Source organism: Stomoxys calcitrans, chromosome 2 (assembly GCF_963082655.1).
Source record: "Stomoxys calcitrans chromosome 2, idStoCalc2.1, whole genome shotgun sequence".
In the NCBI taxonomy this organism is placed as follows: domain Eukaryota; kingdom Metazoa; phylum Arthropoda; class Insecta; order Diptera; family Muscidae; genus Stomoxys; species Stomoxys calcitrans.
The window spans coordinates 66,929,793-66,944,770 of NC_081553.1; the positions used below are offsets into that span (position 1 = coordinate 66,929,793).

Genomic DNA, 14,978 nt, shown 5'->3' on the forward strand with positions numbered 1-14,978 from the left:
ATAGAAATTTCGAGAGAAGAGTCTCAATCAGTAGTCAGGTGACACTGGCTCTTAATTAAATACTGAGTGCCAATGGTACTCGAGTTGACAAAGTCAAAGGCCAACATCAGCGTCTGTTCCCAGGTTAGGGGCGGCTGGAGGCGAGCGTCGGATCTTGGAGCAAGTAGCTCGCGACAACGAGGTAATACCTTTCATTTGAGTTCCATATTGCCATGGTCGGTAAATATGTTCGATTTAGGGGTGTTTTGGGGGTTGGGGTGGTGCCCCTAGCACTTCGTCCGACAATTGGATATCAGATAAGTTTTCTCATCTTAATTACCTTTCATTTGAGTCCCATATTGTAGTGGTTGGTCTAAGTAAATGTTTGGTAGGTTTTAGGGTGCGGCGGCCCCCCTTGGTACCCCATCCGAAATTTGGATACCAATCTTTTATTTTTAGGGTACTATATAAGAGCACACAAAATTTCGCCAGTGCCAGGAACCCGCCCCCGGAAAACTATGAGAATCACTATGAGAAACAAATGAATAGTAAGAAAGACACCCCCTAACTTTTAGGACGAACGCAAACCAAAAAACGACCACGATTTGCGGATCTGCACCTGAAATGTCCGCACTGTCTATAGAGAAGGTACAGTATACGCGCTGGCAGAGATATTGGAGAAGTACAAGGCAGCTATTATTGCCCCACAGGAATTACGATGAACTGGGAATGGCGTCACAACAACACCAAACGGTTACGAACTATACTAGATTAGGTGCAGATATTAATCCGCCCCTTGCCACTATGGACATACACCTAAGCCAGCAATCGGCTTGTTGTGCGCTCTAAAAACTATAAAGTAACCTTTTAAAAGAAAGCTTTAAGTAAGGAATTCTGTGCTACTTACAAAATCCTTAATTGTTTTCAATACCAATCCCCTAAGTTGGTTAATGTCTGGTATTGTGTCCCCACCTAAGTGCCGGTATCTGTTAGACGCGAAAGCCGGGAAATTACAAAGGAAATGCTCCAACATCTCATTTTCCCCGCATGCCCTACACATGCTATCACTTGCCGCACCGATTTTACATAACTGACCTTCTTCTTTCTTCCTTTCAGTAATAGCCTCGTCTTCTCACGATCTAGATCCCCCCATAGGATTTTCGCCGTCCTACCGATCTTTTCGGTGTTCCACAATGTTGCATGCGCATTTGTCGCCCACTCCCTTAAATAGGACTGCGTCGACCGAAAGTCTTCGGATTAACGAAGTTCATTGACGGCAGTCCTTACCCCGTTATGGCCCAGCACCCAAACGATGCGGATTTTGCCATCCTCAGAGAAGGCATTGATCTCCTTACAATACAAGACTGTTTGTGACCTTACCCTCCTGGTTGTTATTGCACTCATGGCCATTTTACTGTCCGTCCTCCCAATCGCAACACACCACCTCACGCATTCCATGATCGCCCGGATCTCCGCCTGCAGGACCGTATTATGATCAGGCAGTCAAAAACTGATCTCAGTCCCTGAGTTCTCAATGTAGACCCCCAGACCCAATCTGTCCTCGGTGTAACATGATCTTCCAGATGGCAATACTAGGGTTCCGTCAATCCATGACTGTGCCGATGGCAACAGTGCCTCGCACTCGACTTCAAGGTTCATCTCAGGTATCCGATTGGAAACCTCTTCCCTTCCTTCCAGGTGTCCTATCGTCGTCTCGATTATACCGCTATGGTATAATCCCATCCTCAATCCATTCTCCCATCGCCTTAAGTCTCATAGCCGCAGTGGCTGCCTCGCACTTAATCTGTATGTCAATGGGTCGGAAATCTAGAATAGTCTCCAGTGCCCTAGTGGGCGTGGTCCTCATCGCTCCGCCTATGCCAAGACAACATGTTCTCGGAACCTGTTGTATGGTCCTTATGTTGAACTTTTTCTCCATAGCAGTCCACCAAACTACTGTGATCATGTGATCTCTTTAATAAGCTGCTGGAGAAGTTAATACGAGGTGCAGATGTGAATAGGCATGACACAATACACATAAGTGAGCACATTCTACTCGCCTATGACGACGACACTGATTTTATGGGTAGGTCACCGAAAGAAACAATTGCAGCCTTTGAAAGTATCGAAAGAGAATCAAGAAAAGTGGGTGGCAGTAAATGGAACTGAGACGAAGGGGATGATATACACAAAGTCCTGTACATTCGACCAGATAAAGAAAATGGAAAAAGTTGGGAATTACAAGTTCGAGATAGCCAGCAACTGTATCTAACTCGGCAACGCCTTCGAGGAAATATTGGGTTGCCCAAAAAGTACTGATAACTGACAGAAGAAAGAATGGAATTACAGAGTCACAAGCTGTGAAAAAATTTGTCAACGCCGACTATATGAAAAATCAGCAATTACTTTTTGGGCAACCCAATATAAGGCACAAGTTTTGAAATAAAACGAAGGATAATATTGACTAACAGATGCTACTTTGAATTGAGAAAGCAGTTCAGGAGCATAGCCACCACACGACAGACGAAAATCAGACAATACAAGACACTGATACTACCCCAGTGTTGGACGGCTCCGAAGCTTGGGTACTTGCTTAAAATGGAAAGACAAATTGGTCTTATTTCTCATTTGTTCGAAATTTACACCCTAAGCAGAACGAATAGTGTTACGTGTCAAGTGTTTGGCGCATCTTTATGTGTCTCCAATTTTAATTTGACAAAATTCTCGAAAAGATAACTTTATTTATAAGCTTAAGCATTACTGAACAACTTATCACTCAATTCATATCACTAACAATTTCTTCCAAAGTAAAGCATTAATCACAAATTATAACAAGCTCATTGTTGAGGTCTAGTAGCATTATCCCCTTCTGCTCAGTCTCCTGAGTCTTCTTGCAGAGTTGCCAGTTGTGCTATTTGCGCCATTTCTTTGAATTCGCCTCACCACAGTGTACTGCATGTTGGTGATGGTGAACTGCCTCTGATTTGCCGCTGTGGTCTGCGCTGCTACTTGGAATACGCCGACAATGCTAACAAAAATCAAAAATAAGACCAAACAATTCATGATGATTTTTTTTTTTTTGGAATTGAAAATTTCTTTTGTAAAACGCCGATATTGAACTATCTGTGCTGCTGATGGTATTTATTGCAAATGTAGATGGTCTTTTCGCTTATATAGGGCTATAATGGCTAATGGATATGCGTCAAAGTTATTTGTTTAGGTGTGTTAATATATTTTGACCTTGCTGCAATACGTATTGGAATCCCAGTATTTCCGCTATGTTTTAAAGAACTTTCTCATAATAACAACAATCTAGTTTTCAAATATGCATGACCTTAATAAAACATATTTTTGTTATGAATTTGGTCATAGAAGGTGTATTTTAATCCAATTAAGGTGACACGTGTCTAGGTCAATTGCGCTTGCTTGACACTTCAACAGTCCATGAACCGCACATGATTGCATACCCTGTAAAATGTTTGTGCTAATTTTAAAGGTTCGTGCCAAAGATAAGCAAACTTAATTTAAAGATGATCAATTTTCCAATTTTTTAAGAAAACATTCCGTTTGGTGAAAAATATGTTGTTTCATATTAAAATTTTTTAACTTTAAAGACCAAAGACTTAAATGAAGGTCAAAATATCATTGGAAATTAGGAAATTGACCTTAGGACAAATAGGAGCGACTTTAAATGTTTATTATACCCTACACCACTACTGTGGTACAGGGTATTGTAACTTAGTGCATTTGTTTGTAACACCCAAAAGGAAGAAATATTGACCCATTGATAAGTATACCGATCCACTCAGAATCACTTTCTGATTCGATTCAGCTATGTTCGTCTGTCTGTCTGTCCATGTTAATTTGTGTACAAACGACAGGTCGCAATTTTTATCCGATCGTCTTAAAATTTGGTATGGTCATATTTTTCGGCATAGAGAAAAAGCCTATTGAAATTGGAAAAAATGGGTTCAGATTTGGATATAGCTTCCATATAAAGGGTGATTTTTTTGAGGTTAGGTTTTTCATGCATTAGTATTTGACAGATCACGTGGGATTTCAGACATGGTGTCAAAGAGAAAGATGCTCAGTATGCTTTGACATTTCATCATGAATAGACTTACTAACGAGCAACGCTTGCAAATCATTGAATTTTATTACCAAAATCAGTGTTCGGTTCGAAATGTGTTCATTCACCGTTCAGCGATGAGGCTCATTTCTGGTTGAATGGCTACGTAAATAAGCAAAATTGCCGCATTTGGAGTGAAGAGCAACCAGAAGCCGTTCAAGAACTGCCCATGCATCCCGAAAAATGCACTGTTTGGTGTGGTTTGTACGATGGTGGAATCATTGGACCGTATTTTTTCAAAGATGCTGTTGGACGCAACGTTACGGTGAATGAACACATTTCGAACCGAACACTGATTTTGGTAATAAAATGCAATGATTTGCAAGCGTTGCTCGTTAGTAAGTCTATTCATGATGAAATGTCAAAGCATACTGAGCATCTTTCTCTTTGACACCATGTCTGAAATCCCACGTGATCTGTCAAATACTAATGCATGAAAATCCTAACCTCAAAAGAATCACCCTTTATTTGTTCGTCCGATTTGCAGTAGCACAGCAATAAAATGGCCATTTGGTTACCGATTCCCTCGAAATTTGGCAGAAAGGATTTTCTTATGACTCTCGATAGTACTGGTGAATTTCATAAAAATCGGTTCAGATTTGGATATAGCTCCCATATATATGTTGGTCCGATTTGCAGTAATACAGCAATAAAATGGTCATTTATTAACCGATTCTCTCGAAATTTGGCAGTAAGGATTTTCTTATAACTCTCGATATTATCACGGCTTGTAAGGGTTCAAGAAATCAAATCGGGAGAACGGTTTATATGGGAGCCTTATCAAGTTCTTGACCGAATTGAACCGTACTTAGCACAGTTGTTGGGAGTCATAACAGACCACCATGCACAAAATTTCGACCACCATGTGCAAATCGGATTAAAATTGCGGCTTCAAGGGGCTGAAGAAGGCAAATCGGGAGATCGGTTTATATGGGATCTATATCACGTTATACACAAGTTTAAACCGCACTTGGCACAGTTGTTGGAAGTCAAAATAGAACACTCTGTGCAAATTTCAGCCAAAACGGACAAAAATTGCGGCTTCCTGGGGCTCAGGAAATCAAATCGGGAGATCGGTTTATATGGGAGCTATATCAGGTTATAGACCAATTTAGACCGTACTTGGCTCCATTGTTGGGGGTCCTAACAGAATACTATATGTAAAACTTTAGCCAAATCGGATAAAAATTGAGGTTTCTAGGGGCTCAAGAAATCAAATCGGGAGCTATATCAGGTTCTTGACCTATTTGGACCGTACTTGGCACAGTTGTTGGAAGTCTTAACAGAACACTACATGCAAAATTTCAGCCAAATCGAACAAAAAATTTCTCTTCTATGGGCTCAAGAAGTAAAATCGGGAGATCGGTTCATATAGGTCCTATATCCAAATCTGAATTGACAGGGCCCATTTGAAATCTTTAAGCATCTACATTAATATAAAGCATCTGTGCAAAATTTCAAGCAGCTAGCTCTACACATTCGACCGCTATTGTGATTTCGACAGACGGACGGACATGACTAGTTCGAATCAGAATTTCGGGTCCTTAGATCAATATTTCGAGGTGTTACAAACGGAATGACTAGATATACCCTCATCGTATGGTGGTGGGTATAAAAAGAATTTTTCAAAAAATAATAAACGTACGATCTGACACTGCACGAACGCTGCAAACACAACAGATGGCACACCATACTCCACTCGACTGACCCAACTGCTTAATGGAATAACTCCTTCTTCCGATGATATAATGGCGCAGTGACAATCCATTGCCCTTTCCTTGGAGAATTTTGCGAAATCCGTACTTGGGTACAGAAAGCCTCCCCCAAATAACCCATGGTACGACAAAGAGTTGCGGCATACAAAGCGACCCTGCGATCAGTAGTAACGCACCAGATGAAGAAGAAATATCAGGAGAAAAGGAGACAGGAGAAACGTCTCTTCCGCAAGAAGAAAAAGGAAATGGAAAAGCGTGAGTGTGAGCGAAAGATGTACAGGAGTCAGAAAGATGTCCGGAAATTCTACCAAAGAATTAAACCTCAAACCGATGGCTTTAGTGCTAGCACATTCTCCTGCAAAGACAAAGAAGGAAATCTGGTAACTGACACAGACAGTGTGTTGAGGATATGGAAAGGGCATTTTACCCAATTGCAAGTGTCCGACGATGACGGCGAAGAGGAAACTGCAGAACCAATCCCTGATGATGGTATAGTATGTATACCTCCTAGTCAGAATGAGGTCCAAGTAGCAGTGACCCGACTAAAAAACAACAAGGCAGCAGGAGCCGACGGGTTGCACGCTGAACTATTTAAGACCGGAAACGACACGCGTATGTATCAGCTTTTCTGCGCTATCTGGCAAGAAGAACGCATACCCGATGATTGGAACCTCAGCATACTTTGTCTCGTACACAAGAAAGGAGATCAGACGGAATGTGCCAACTACAGAGTAATAAGTCTCCTCCCCATCGCATACAAGATACTCTCGAGCGTACTGTGTGAAAGATTAAAACCTAAAGTCAATGAGATAATTGGGCCCTATCAATGCGGCTTTAGATCTGGTAAATCCACTCTAGACCAAATATTCACACTGTGCCAAATCCTGAAAAAGAAACGAAAAGGACAAATCAATACCTACCATCTGTTTGTTGACTACAAAGCCACTTTCGATATTCCTTTACGTTCAAAGGTATTTCAAGCCATGTATGAGTTTGGTATGCGTGCAAAATTAATAAGACTCTGCAGGATGACACTTGCTGAAACACGTTCCACAGTTACGAGGGTTGCCTTTTATATTTCGGAATTAGAGAACAAAAACAAATCTTAATCATCGAAAATAGCTTCATTGTTTTACCAAATATTCCCCATTGAGATCTATATTCTTTTGCGTGCGTTTGAACCAATTATCGAAGCATTTTTGTCACTCTGATTGAGGGATCTCCAAAACATGCATTTTGAACGCATCTACCACTGCTTCAGGTGTCGAAACACGTTGACCTCTCATTTTATTTTTTACGTACGGGAATAGAAATAAGTCATTCGGTGCCAAGTCAGGACTATACGGCGGATCAATAATCAAATCGATCTTTTTGAATGCCCGAAAATGCAGTTGTTTGAGCCGATGCGTGAGAGCTCGCATTGTGGTGGTGAAGAGTGATCCGTCTTCGGCGTTTGGTTTTCCTGATTTCTTGGAAGACAACTGGCAAACAAATGCCTGTGTAACACTCAGAATTGACTGTTCTGCATTGTTCTAGTGGTACGATGTCCAGTTTTTCCGAAAAAAAGGGCGATCATTTGCTTGGAAGTGCTTTGTGTTGGATTTGTCTCATCTTGAACCACCCATACAGTCGACTGCGAACGCGAAATTTGTTTGACAGTCAAAATTTCATGCAAAATTGAATGTATGCTGGTCCCATTAATACCTAAGGTTGTCTCAATCTCACGACAGGTCACATGACGAACATGCAATATCAATTGGCGTACAGCATCAATGGTTTTGGATGACCTTCCTTCACGAAATTCGACTCGGAGTGAACTACGACTTCGGTTGAATTCACCACCATCATTGGTCCTTGATAGAGCCTCATCGCCAAAAATTTAATTAAGTTCATCGATGCACTGTGCTTGAGTTAATCCACGTCGAAAGTTGTCAAAATAATCGCACAACAATGTTCATTATTTAATTCCATTTTTTGACCGAGATAAATTTTTAAGTAACTGTAAACAACACAAATAGCGCTCGTAAGTCAAAACGTTCTGAGTACGTATAACCTCGAAAATGTCAAGCTTAACGACAGAGTTGTCAGTTGGCAGATTGCAACACAATGGTTGTCCAATCCCGTTATATAAAAGGCATCCCTCGTAGAATAGAAAAGAATCTCTCCGAACCCTTCAACACCAAATGAGGTTTCAGACAAGGAGTGTGATTATGCGAAATGCAGATGTGAATAGATATGCCACATTACTCACAAGAGGACAAATGCAACCCGCCTATGCCGATATCATAGGTCGATCACCGGAAGTAGTAACTGCAGCCTTTGAAGGAATCCTTAAACGCCTTGTACAACCGATCAGATAAAGAAAATAGAGAAAGTTGGGAACCACTAGTATGAGATAGTCGGAAAATTTATCTACCTCGGCAGCGCCGTAACCGAAATGAACGACACCAGTTTAGAAATAAAGCGAAAATAATACTGGCTAACAGATGCTACTTTGGATTAAGTAAGCAGCTTAGAAACAAGGCCACGTCTCGACAGACAAAGATCACACTATACAAGACAGTGATACCACCCGTGTTGTTATATGGTTCTGAGCAGGGACGTAGCCAGGGGGGGCCCTCGGGCCCGAGCCCTGTCTACCCCAAAATTATTTTGTCCAAAGAAATAATTTAAATAAAATTTATTCTAAACAAAAAATTTCAGTAATATTTTTAAAATAACAAAATTTAATATTAATTATTAAGAAAAAATTTCAGCGTAACATTCTCTAACGACCACAGGTCCACCTTGAAGTTGTTTTTTTTTGACAAAATTTCTTAAAAAAATTTTTTTATAAAAAAATCTAATAAAATTTCTATAAAATATTTTTTTATTTTGCGACACTATATTTTGCATAAACATTTTTAAAGTTTTTTACTATTTTTTGTTCGTTTCTCTTTCGAGACGAACTCAATGATCGGAGATGCAAATGGAAAAAGAAAGCCAAATGGAAAAGGAAACACCAACCACTATGAGACACATTTCGTCTTTGGTTAGAAGACTTTTAAACCATATTAGGTGTGATGGCTTCAAGGGCCGTGCGTTGATGTGTTGTATTTGAATCGTATTTATAGCGAAAACACATTTATGATACAATTACCACATTAACCACACTCGACAACCCTGTCTATTAGCTGTACTTTTCCTAATGCATGTATTTTTGGGTAATGACAGACATTCTTTCTGTGACAAATTACACTTCGTCCGTACTACACATGATTTTGTGCATCTGTTGGAAGTTGTATTAATGGCTTCGAACGCCAAGACAACGGCAATAGCTCACGCTGTTGCTCCGTGTCCCCAGGTTCGAATCCTGGCTGGGCTCTACCGAATTTTTAATTTTTCAAGTTGTTTGCCTGTCAGGGCGAGATCATTAAATTTTACAATTTTTGTTTGTTTCTCTTTCGAGACGAGCTTTATTATGATTATATGTCCCAAACAACATTTCCTAAAAATTGGTCTATATAGAAATTTCAATTAATATTTTTTAAAGACAAAATGTTAACCCATATTTTTAAGGACAAAATTTGCTTTGGCATAATATCAAAAAATTATATAGGCTATGTTTCCTTCCAAACTAACCTACCCAATCTGTGAAAATTTCAAAGAAATCGGTTCAGCCGTTTTTTATATATAAGAAGATACGACAATAGTTGCATGCAATTTTTACCGGACATCTTTTCCATCAAAAACGGATTTTCGATCGATTTTAATAAAGCTCGAAGAAGAAATTAGCTATAACATTTAAGCCGAATGTAGGTGGTTCTTCGTAAAAATTGGTCAAATAACCTGTTGAAATCGACACAAACAATAACTTGTTGAAATCAAACTTTCACTATAAAACTAAGATATTTGCAAAGACAATCACACTTTGTAGGCTTTGAAAGATTAGTATCGGCCTACAAATAGTGTATTGGCAATCAGTACAAAATTCAGGTCTGACTTTGTGACAAAATGTCACCGGCGATGGGTCAGTTCGTGCAACCAATAACGCCCACAGTTTTCAAAAAAATAAGGTATCTTTCACAGTAATAGAAGAACTTTGGCAATTTTAGACTTAAAAAAAAATGGGGTGACCCCCCTCCCCCTCTCCAAAAATAAAATCCTAGCTACGTCCCTGATTCTGAGGCATAGGTACTTGTGAAAGCAGACGAGGCAGTGTTTGGAGGCTTACTGCTGAAAAGTCTGTTGTTTGCTGAAAATGACTGCTGCTTAATTATGAAGGGGATGATAAAAAAAATAAATGAGTGTCTCTGTGGATATTTATAATCACCAATGAATGGTACTTTCCATTCTTTTTTTTTAATTTAGACACAAAAGGCCATATCAGTCATGTGCACATTAGTAGATCAATAACAACAAGTAAAAGCGTGCTAAGTTCGGCCGGGCCGAATATTATATACCCTCCACCATGGATCGCATTTGTCGAGTTCTTTTCCCGGCATCTCTTCTTAGGCAAAACAGGACATAAGAAAAGATTTGCTCTGCTATTAGAGCGATATCAAGATATGGTCCGGTTTGGACCACAATTAAATTATATGTTGGAGACCTGTGTAAAATGTCAGCCCCCTTTGGGGGCTCAAGAAGTAAAATAGAGAGATTGATTTATATGGGAGCTGTATCGGGCTATAGACCGATTCAGACCATAAGAAATACGTATGTTGATGGTCATGAGAGAATCCGTCGTACAAAATTTCAGGCAAATCGGATAATAATTGCGACCTCTAGAGGCTCAAGAAGTCAAGATCCCAGATCGGTTTATATGACAGCTATATCAGGTTATGATCCGATTTGAACCGTACTTGGCACAGTTGTTGGATATCATGACAAAACACGTCGTGCGAAATTTCATTCCAATCGGATAAGAATTGCGCACTCTAGAGGCTCAAGAAGTCAAGACCCAAGATCGGTTTATATGGCAGCTATATCAGGTTAAGAACCGATTTGGATATCATAACAAAACACGTCGTGCAAAATTTCATTCCAATCGGATAAGAATTGTGCCCTCTAGAGGCTCAAGAAGTCAAGACCCAAGATCGGTTTATATGGCAGCTATATCAAAACATGGACCGATATGGCCCATTTACAGTACCAACCGACCTGCACTAATAAGAAGTATTTGTGCAAAATTTCAAGCGGCTAGCTTTACTCCTTCGGAAGTTAGCGTGCTTTCGACAGACAGACGGACGGACGGACAAGGCTAGATCGACATAAAATTTCACAACGATCAAGAATATATATACTTTATGGGGTCTCAGACGAATATTTCGAGTAGTTACAAACAGAATGACGAAATTAGTATACCCCCCATCCTATGGTGGAGGGTAAAAAAATTAAAACAAATGCCAAAAGTAATCAAAACATGTAACAGGCAACCATAAAAAGTAGCATACAAATTTTTTCAGAAGACTTGTGTACTCGTAGCAGCATATTCTGTTAGTTGAAATAGCATTAAGAAATGTTTGCTAATATAGCAGCCCGATAGGAAACCTGAAAGGAAGGGAAGAGGTTTCCGATCGGATACCTGAAATGAACCTTGAAGTCGAGTGCGAGGCACTGCTGCCATCGGTACAGTCTTGGATTGACGGAAACCTAGTATTGCCATCGGGAAGATCATGGTACACGGATGAATCAAAGCTAGAGGACAGAGTGGGCCTAGGGGTTTACATTGAGAACCCAGGGACTGAGATCTGTTTTAGACTGCCTGATCATAATACGGTCCTGTAGGCGGAGATCCGGGCGATCACGGAATGCGTGAAATGGTGTGGTGCTAACGCGAAGACGTCAAGTGTGAACATCTTTACCGTCAGTAAAATTGCCATTAGGGCAATAACAACCAGGACGGTAAGGTCGCGAACAGTCTTGCAGCGTAAGAAGGAGATTAACGCCTTCTCTGAGGATGGCAAAATGCGCATCGTTTGGGTGCCGGGCCATAACGGAGTAAGGGAAAATGAAAGGGCAAACGATTTGGCGGTGAAGGCTAGAGGACTGACGTCAATAAACTTGGTTATCCCGAAGCCTATCGGGTCGACGCAGTTCGAGTTAGGGGAGTGGGCGACGAATGCGCTTGCAACATTGTGGAACAATGAAACGGTCGGTAGGACGGCGAAAATCCTATGGGGGGATCCAGATCGTGACAAGACGAGGCTATTACTGAAAAGGAAGCAAGAAGGAGGTCAGTATAGCTATTGGTATCACAACGGGATATACAGGACTACGAGCTTACTTATGTAAAATCGATGCGGCATGTGTAGTGCATTCGGGGAAGATGATGAGATGTTGGAACATTTCCTTTGACATTGCCCGCCTTTCGCGCCTAACAGATACCGGGACTTAGGTGGAGACACAATACAAGACATGAACCAACTTAGGGGAGTGGTATTAAAAACAAAATTAAAATTAAAATTTTCTTTTAAGAGGTTACTTTATAGTTTTTAGAGCGCACAACAAGCCGATTACTGGCTTAGGTGTATGTCTATAGTGGCATGGTTGCGGATTAATATCTGCTCCCTCTTTTTAACCTAGCCTAACCTAACCTAATATAGCAGCCCTATGTTTGCTGAAAGAGCAGAAATATCTGCTTTCCTATTTTCAGCAGACAAGCACTGCTATTTTAGCAAACATTTTGGGCAGTCATCTATGAAATACTCGTAAAATAAGAATCAATCAGCGAGCAAAATTTCCATTTCTAAAATCCTACGAAAAATCTTACTGTATGGGCCTTAACTAGAATTGCATGTAAGATAAGATTAAGAAGTTAAAAAAAGAATTTTTCAATAAATTCATCATCGTCAATAAATCCGTCATCTATAAAGTAAAATAAGAATCGTTCAAAGATCACAATTTGAAATGAATGGTCATGTGCGTTAGTAAATAGAAAATTAAATTTAATGATAGCATCTTTTTTTAGTTGTTTTGGTTCTTTGGCTCGTTTTTATTGCTAAAATCCTACAGATAAGGAAAAATCTTAAATTTTGGGCCTGTTTTTTTTTAGTGTAGCATGTCTAATTTTAATCTAATGACTTGTAAGCTTTATAGTGCTAAATTGGGTTAGGTTATATCATACACAAATAAACATGCGTACGGGAAATGGGACAGGTCTCAAACCTGTCACGGGATAGGTCCTCTGGCGATAGGGGCCGGTCCCAGTTCTCGTCCCCTTACATGGAAAAAACCTATCACTTAGGTTATTATGGCAGTGTGCATCACAAACAAATAAACATGCGTACGGGAAACGCGACAGGTCCCAAACCTGTCACGGGATAGGTCCTCTGGTGATAGGGACCGGTCCCAATTCTCGTCCCCTTACATGGAAAAAACCTATCAAAAAGCCTTAATAAAGGTTTGTCGCTCGAGGTGACGAATTGCCACCGTAGGATAGGTCCTGGTCCGATGTCGTCGAAATTTGGGACAGTGACTTATAATGGGCCTCTCGACATCTTTCTGCAATATGGCACAGATCGTTCTAGATTTGGATAGAGCTACCATGTAGACATATCTCTCGATTTAAATTAAAGGCGCATTTATTGTCCGATGTCGTCGAAATTTGGGACAGTGAGTTGTGTTAGCGCCTTCAAGATCCTTCTTAAATTTGGCCCAGATCGGTTCAGATTTGAATATAGCTGCCATATAAACCGATCCGCCGATTAAGGGTCTTAGACCCCTAAAAGACACATTTATTTTCCAATGAGTTGTGTTAGGCCCTTCGACATCTGTCTTCAATTTGGCCCAGATCGGTCCACATTTGAATATAGCTGCCATATAGACAGATCTCTCGATTTAAGGTCTTGGGCCGATAAAAGGAGCATTTATTGTCCGATTTTACCAAAAATTGGGACAGTGAGTTATGTTAGATCCTTCGACATCCTTCTTGTATTTGGCCCAGATCGGTCCCGATTTAGATATAGCTGTCATATTGGCCGCTCTCTCAATTTAAGGTTTTGGGCCTTTAAAAGGCGCATTTATTGTCCGATGTCGTCAAAATTTGGGACAGTGACTTATAATGGGTGACTATAAAAATCACATCAACTATAAAGTCACATCCACATCCATTTATAGGCAGGTATGGTCTATTAGGAGTTGGTGGTCATCATAAAAATGCTAATATTAGCAACTCAGAGGGACATGCTGTCATAAATCAAGAAAAATCTAATTTTTTAGAATCTACACCCTAAGCAGAACGAATAGTGTGAAATGTTAAGGGTTTGGCTCAGCCAATTCTGGTGTGTCTTCAATTTTAAGTGGACAAAATTTTCGAAGATATAATTGTTTTTATTTATTAATCTATAGCGTTACAGAACATCTTATCACTAACATTTTCTTCCAAAGTAAAGTATTAATCACAAATTATGGTGTACTAGCATTATCCCCTTCTGCTCAGTCTCCTTGCAGAGTTGCCAGTTGTGCTATTTGTGCCATTTCTTTGAATTCGCCTCACCACAGTGTATTGCATGTTGGTGATGGTGAACTGCCTTTGATTTGCCGTTGTGGTTTGCGCTGCTACTTGGAATACGCCGACGATACTAACAAAAATCAAAAATAAGACCAAACAATTCATGATGATTTTTTTTTTTTTTTTTTGGAATTGAAAATTTCTTTTGCAAAAAGCCGATATTTCACTATCTGTGCTGCTGATGGTATTTCTTGCAAATGTAGATGGTCTTTTCGCTTATATAGGGCTATGATGGCTAATGGATATGCTTCAAAGTTGTTTGTTTAGGTGAGGTAATAGATTTCGACCTTGCTGCAATATGTATTGGAATCCCCAGTATTTCCGCTTACTTTTAAATAATTTCTTAAAACATAACAACAGTTAGTTTTCAAATATGCATGACCTAAAAAAAACATACTTTTGTTATGAATTTGGTCATAGAATGTGTATTTTTATCCAATTTAGGTGACACGTGTGTAGGTCAATTGTTCTTGCTAGACACTCCAACAGTCCTAAAACATACATGTGTATACTTGCATAGCATTCCTAGTTTTAAACTCTTTATAGCGCTTTATAGCGCTAAATTGAAATTATGGCAGTATGAATCACACCTAAATTAGATAAAAATACACTTTCGATGACCAAATTCATAACGAAACCAATAAGGAAAGGCAAAAGTCAGGCG

At 39.9% G+C, this 14,978-nt stretch overlaps 1 long non-coding RNA gene across 1 annotated transcript; it reads right to left on the reverse strand.

The window, feature by feature from the left end:
* Nucleotides 1–2,700: 2,700 nt before the first annotated feature.
* Nucleotides 2,701–6,222, reverse strand: LOC106085872 (uncharacterized). Its single transcript, XR_009397352.1, has 2 exons — nucleotides 5,754–6,222; nucleotides 2,701–3,007 (listed from the first exon to the last, which is right to left on the reverse strand). It is a non-coding gene; the product is annotated as an uncharacterized LOC106085872 (long non-coding RNA).
* Between the last annotated feature and the right edge of the window lie 8,756 nt (nucleotides 6,223–14,978).